Source organism: Triplophysa rosa, linkage group LG15, assembly GCF_024868665.1.
Source record: "Triplophysa rosa linkage group LG15, Trosa_1v2, whole genome shotgun sequence".
Taxonomy (NCBI): domain Eukaryota; kingdom Metazoa; phylum Chordata; class Actinopteri; order Cypriniformes; family Nemacheilidae; genus Triplophysa; species Triplophysa rosa.
The window spans coordinates 19,323,379-19,330,243 of record NC_079904.1 but is presented as its reverse complement, the minus strand read 5'-3'; the positions used below and the strand labels follow the sequence as shown (position 1 = coordinate 19,330,243).

The following is a 6,865-nucleotide window of genomic DNA, read 5'->3' as shown; positions in this document are numbered from 1 at the left end:
AAAAGATCTTGCAAGCTTTGACATGCTAGGAAAACGTCCCTCATTTTCCTTCCACCATCCTAGAGGATCTTCTTGTTTGGGTATTTGTGATTCTGAGAAGTACATTTGTACTTCCTTTCTCACCATCTGAATCTTTTGGTCCTCATGCGACTCCTCTTCTTCACTGAGGCTGTCCGTGTCAGACTGGAGAAGGTTTTCTAGCGCTGACTCTCCCTCTCTCCTTGGAACAATGACACCCTGATGCTGCCCTTCTTCTGTAGGTTTCCAGGACTCTTTTTCGGATCTCATTGCAAGGACTTCGACGGTGCTTTGAACCTCTATTCTCTGTTCAGCAGGCATAAACTAGAGCTTTCGAAATCTTGGATCTAGGGCTGCAGACAGAAGAACTTTGTTGTCTTTCTCTTTGAAGAAAGTGCCGAAACTCCCCCACCTCTCTGTTAACTCTTTAGAAGCGTTGGTTAAAAAGGCTTTTCCAGGTGCCGTTTCAAATCTAAGCTATGCATTCCTGCCACATCCACTCCAGCTGAACGGATCTTCTCTGCTGCAGGAAACATTTGCTCACAAAAAAGAGCAAGCTTGTCAAGTGAACACGTTGACATGCTGACCTTTCTCCACTTTAACTCGGCACTTAATTGACAATCCAAAAAAGACAGTGCTTTTTTTTCTTATGTTACTTGCTCTTTTTCATTAAACTGAACTGTTGTCATAGAAATGCTGCTTAATGCTTCTGTCAAGAGATTTGTTTACATTTAAAAAAAAATTTGGTCTGTAATGTACCCGATTTATTTATTTATTTTTATTTGTATTTAAAAGTTTGTAGAGAGTATTTGTGTGATTCGAGTTGGACAGAATCAGCAAACTTAAAGAGAGTAACCAGTTGGTTCAAGTTCATTAAAACAAATTTCAAAAGCTGAATTGTATGGATTTTATTCATTACGTAAATTATGTATAACTCAATGTTTTAACTAGTTGCAAAAGCTGAATAATCATTAAAAACTTACCGATTAGTCATTGAAATAATAGACGATTAGTCGATTAATCGGTCTAATAATCGTTAGATTAATCGACTATCAAAATAATCGTTTGTTGCAGCCCTAGTCTAAAATCATATCCGAGTACGCTTCCAAAGACATTTTAGTCTGTGCTAAAGCAACTCCACACAATCAAATTTGGCGCTCTTTTTATGTAAATGACCACATCCGGTCTCGGAATATAAAAAACGGGCCTTTTTTCATTTCTGTTTTCTTGTGATTTTACTTTTTGTTATTCGAAATATAAAATGCAAATCAAATCATTTTTTAAATCTTGCTCATCCGTTTTTCACCATGAAAAAGAAAAACGCCTCGTATTTCAATTTCAATTTTTGTATTTTAAAACGAAAATCAGAGAGCCACTCTTTTTTTGTTTTTTAATACCCATTTCTAAAAGAACAATCAAATGGCCAAAAGATACACGGACCAAAATCACCCGTTCAAAATAGCTTCGACAGCACCAGAAGACTGACACGGACTGATCACTACGTGCTTTTAAAAAGCAACAAGAGAGTGACAATAAGGGAGGATGACATGTCCACTGAAAAAATAAGACGGATTTTTCAGGTGGGTCTAGTTAAAAGTCTTATTAACGTTACTAATTAAGCGCAGGTGTTAAGCATCTAAGTTTTAACTCGTTATGTTCGTTAGAGCATGATTGTACTTCAGGTTAAACGTCGATTGAAATAATAACTCAATAATTTGATATTGGCAACGTTAGGTCTTACAGACTAATAATTGTAAAATAGGCCAGATAAATAAGCTTGGGTGTGTGTATTTCACAGGTCTCCATTCAAAATCTGTATCTGACTGACGATCTGAATATGGCGATTTTTCCTGGGGTGAATGGACTGTTCAGCACCCTTGACTTGACACCGAGGGGTCATTATGAAGTCCACGTGACAGTGAGTCGGACCTGTCGCCATCATCATCTGCCAGTACCTCCAGTGGCAGTCAGCGCTTCTCATTTCTACGATCATCATCCCCTGCTGTAGCTTCCCCGGTTCTGGCAGGTGCAGGGCCTCCGAGAGCGAGCATGTCCCGTTTTTTTTCAAAGGTATAAATATTTGTTTTAAATTAAGGCATCTTTAGTGTTGTGCCAAGACTGCTCTGTGGCACATTCTGTGTACATTTCTGTATGTAATGTAATGTAATTAACCCTTGTGCATCAATAAAAAAAAACTCACACTTAGGCTGGAAATGGACAAAATGTCCATGTCCAAAAACGGTCATAAAAATATTATATATATATATATATATATAAATATTTTTTCACACTTTGAATTACCTTATTTTTTTCCTCTAGAATAATTTCTTATCATAACTACCAAACATTCATTCGTTTTTAGAATTTTAGCCATTTACATACCAGTTTGTTTACATGGTGACCCTGTTTTTATGAAAAAAACGAAAAATCTAATTATTTTCTGTATACTAAATTTGAAGCTGATTTTTTTAAATTGTATTATTACGGTCTTGGATGTGTTATTAATCAACAACAACAATAATTTTAATGCATTGATATTTTTTGAGCAATTTAAGATTAAAAGAAATGGACCTGAGCGTAACAGTTGTACCTACTTTAAAAAAACATTTACGCAAGCAAAATAGAGCAAAATATTAAAATTCCAATAAAAATACACACCTTTTGCAAAATTTATTATGTTTGTATAAACACAGCCAAAACAACAAGGAAAAGAAAATTGAAATGGACAAAATGTCCAAAACAGTGCACAAGGGTTAGAAATTTTATATATTTACTGTAATTGAAATGTGTGTGTTAATTATTTATAACGTTTCAATTTATAGGTCTATTTTTATTGCGGAGTGTTTGGGTGGAAAATTGAAGCCAACAGAACCGTGATTGTTCGGTTTATGGAGTTTGAGGCAACTGTCCCTGGCATTATGGCTAAAGTTCAAGCTGCCCTAAACAGTGAAGAGCCACTGACACTAACGGATGCACAGGGCAATGAAATAGTGGAGTCAGAAGGAACTAAAGGTATTTTGATGTCTTTTATGCAGAATGTTTACTGTTGTGTGAGTGTGTTTATTTATTTATGTTATCTACAGGTTCGTTGTACTGGAAGCAAAATGCTCGCAAAATATTTGCAGTTTCAGAGGAGGAGTTTCAAAGATTTCAACAAGGATGCAAACGAAAGAGGTCCAGGTACTGTGCTTACTTTTTTTTATAATAGAAGTTTTCTGAGTACTTAACACTGATAGTAGCATATTATCTTGGCTAAAGTTGCTAAGTCTGCAAGAATCATTACTCAATGTTAGTCTACTCAACATCAGGTTGTCCAGTTTGATCGAGACACTAAAAGAGCTCTTGTGCAAACATAGAATGTTAATGATGTGACGTATCCTCTCACCAGTTTTCAGATAATTTTATTTCAAAATGAAATCATTTAAGTGAATGGTTCTGGTTGTCAGGCTCTTAGATTTACCTAAAAAAGTAATGGCCGTTTATTTTTGGGCACTGTACTTTGCTTAAATGTGTTTCTTTGTTTGTTGTTTAGTCATAAAATGATGAAAGCACTCTGCTTGACAGGATGTCTTTAAAAAAATTGAAGAAGTTGTGCTGGCCGCCCAAGGTCTACAAGATGTCACCACAGTAATGAAGGAGCTCTCTGACATTGCTTCCAGTAACAGGAGAACCACACTGGTGATGAATGACTCCCAAGCACAACAGCTACGGGCAGCATTCAGTTGTCTTGTATGCAAAGGTTTGCATTGCCAGCTCATTAATTTTACACACTGTGGTAACTTTGCATGAATTCAGTGCATTTTAATGTGTTTTACAGTTAAAAGTGCAAAACCGTTATTGTTCATACCATAAAAATGTATATAATGTAAAGTGTTTTTCAAATTAATTTTCCTCTTTGGGAGTGAAGTTTTTAACAGGGAAAACAACTTTTAACAAGACAAAATTACTTGAGACAAATTCACATTTATTTACTGAAAATCTCTTCTTTTACAGGACCCCTTCAGCAGCCAATGTATGCAGTCTGTTGCCGGAGCATTGTGGGATGTAGAGTATGTGTGCTACAATGGAGAGAAACTTCTACCCAGTGTCTTAAATGTAGAGAAGAGAATAACAATGTCTATGAAGTCAATGGGCTATCAGATGCATTGTTAGTTATGAGAGACATTATTTCTGTTGACTAAATTGTTTCTCATAAATTTATGTTCCATGGTTCATGTTAAGTAAATCTTCTAGTTATGTTGATAAGATCTAACAGAGCTAGTTTGAAATGTGAGAAATCACCGTTCACAGTGTAGTTGTAGCAAACAGTGATATCTGGGTGCAGTTCAGCGAAGTGGTGTTCCACACATGCCCTTTGTCTCCCTGAAGAGAAGGGATTTGTTCCAAACACTGACTGCCTGGTTAATGAAGAGCCTAACTCTGCCTCATAAAGGTCAGCTGCTTCGTTGGCATGAGGCAAAAGTTCCTCTGAGATTTTCTTGAGACATCCACCCTCTGCCATAACATTGGGAATGCCTTTCCCTAGAGTAACAAAAAGTTTCAAGTCAAATTGACAGTTCTTAAAATGTGTGTATAATAAAAACTTGTTCTTTCAGCACACCTGGAATCCTGTGGTTATTCCAAGCTTGCACAACTCTACTGATGCCAAGATGACATAGTTGGCATGTAAAGTTGGAGAGACAGTATCTGACCAGGTTGTCCTCCATGTCCAGTATTTCCTGGTCCATTAGCTCAACTAGTGCTGTCTTGAGTGGATAATTAACCCTATTATTTATCTCTGGCCACATCCTTTCGATTTTGTGGTTCTGTGACAATGAAAACAAATGTTGTTGTAAGTATTAACTATATACAGGTGTGGTCATGAGTTTTGACTAGAGACTCATGAAACCAGAGACTCAAACAACTCAAATCATAACAAAATACAATGACATTAATAAAGTCTAGGCTATGCCATGGGATCATAAAATTCCTATTATTTTGTTAAAATGAGCATTCAATTAACATGCAAGGTTTAAACATGACCTCCACTGTACCTCTTATAAGCATTTTTGATTATCCTCAATGTATAGTAGGTATGTACACTCACCTAAAGGATTATTAGGAACACCTGTTCAATTTCTCATTAATGCAATTATCTAATCAACCAATCACATGGCAGTTGCTTCAATGCATTTAGGGGTGTGGTCCTGGTCAAGACAATCTCCTGAACTCCAAACTGAATGTCAGAATGGGAAAGAAAGGTGATTTAAGCAATTTTGAGCGTGGCATGGTTGTTGGTGCCAGACGGGCCGGTCTGAGTATTTCACAATCTGCTCAGTTACTGGGATTTTCACGCACAACCATTTCTAGGGTTTACAAAGAATGGTGTGAAAAGGGAAAAACATCCAGTATGCGGCAGTCCTGTGGGCGAAAATGCCTTGTTGATGCTAGAGGTCAGAGGAGAATGGGCCGACTGATTCAAGCTGATAGAAGAGCAACTTTGACTGAAATAACCACTCGTTACAACCGAGGTATGCAGCAAAGCATTTGTGAAGCCACAACACGCACAACCTTGAGGCAGATGGGCTACAACAGCAGAAGACCCCACCGGGTACCACTCATCTCCACTACAAATAGGAAAAAGAGGCTACAATTTGCACGAGCTCACCAAAATTGGACAGTTGAAGACTGGAAAAATGTTGCCTGGTCTGATGAGTCTCGATTTCTGTTGAGACATTCAAATGGTAGAGTCAGAATTTGGCGTAAACAGAATGAGAACATGGATCCATCATGCCTTGTTACCACTGTGCAGGCTGGTGGTGGTGGTGTAATGGTGTGGGGGATGTTTTCTTGGCACACTTTAGGCCCCTTAGTGCCAATTGGGCATCGTTTAAATGCCACGGCCTACCTGAGCATTGTTTCTGACCATGTCCATCCCTTTATGACCACCATGTACCCATCCTCTAATGGCTACTTCCAGCAGGATAATGCACCATGTCACAAAGCTCGAATCATTTCAAATTGGTTTCTTGAACATGACAATGAGTTCACTGTACTAGAATGGCCCCCACAGTCACCAGATCTCAACCCGATAGAACATCTTTGGGATGTGGTGGAACGGGAGCTTCGTGCCCTGGATGTGCATCCCACAAATCTCCATCAACTGCAAGATGCTATCCTATCAATATGGGCCAACATTTCTAAAGAATGCTTTCAGCACCTTGTTGAATCAATGCCACGTAGAATTAAGGCAGTTCTGAAGGCGAAAGGGGGTCAAACACCGTATTAGTATGGTGTTCCTAATAATCCTTTAGGTGAGTTGATTTTACAATGTATTGTATTATAACATATAGATTTGATACCTTAGTTGACTGGGTCTGCATGTAGGGTTGTCTTTCTTGATTGTTTCGATAGCCTGCAAACTTTTCTTGAATGAATAAAGATAAGCAAAATTCCTTTCCATGGTGTACTCGAATTTGGTCCCACATCCCATGGTTAACAATTGCAGATCTGAAAACCCACGCATGCACACCTTAGTGTGAAATTAATACAAAAAAATGTAAATGCATATGAAAATTGCTCACCTGTAAACATCCTCATAAATTAAAAGATTGTTTTTTATTGGCATAGATGAAAAAGAAACAATTTTGTTGCTAAATCCATCAATAGCCAGGACATGTGTTGCTCCAAACATTGCCAGTTTTTCGTTCTGGTCGATGTGTAATTTATGGCCCATGCACTCTGCGGTATAAGGCACTGGATTCAAGTTACGTGCGCCCTAAAAACACAAATATGAGTTAATAACACCTTTATCACAAAACGTATTGATCAGTTGCCAAATAAATTAACGCAATTACAAGTTAGTTAT

General features: G+C 37.7%; 1 long non-coding RNA gene across 1 annotated transcript; it reads left to right on the top strand.

The window, feature by feature from the left end:
- The first annotated feature begins 1,391 nt into the window (after positions 1-1,391).
- On the top strand, positions 1,392-3,198 carry LOC130565613 (uncharacterized). The gene is made up of 3 exons (XR_008964397.1): positions 1,392-2,088; positions 2,841-3,030; positions 3,102-3,198. It is a non-coding gene; the product is annotated as an uncharacterized LOC130565613 (long non-coding RNA).
- The last annotated feature ends 3,667 nt before the right edge of the window (positions 3,199-6,865 follow it).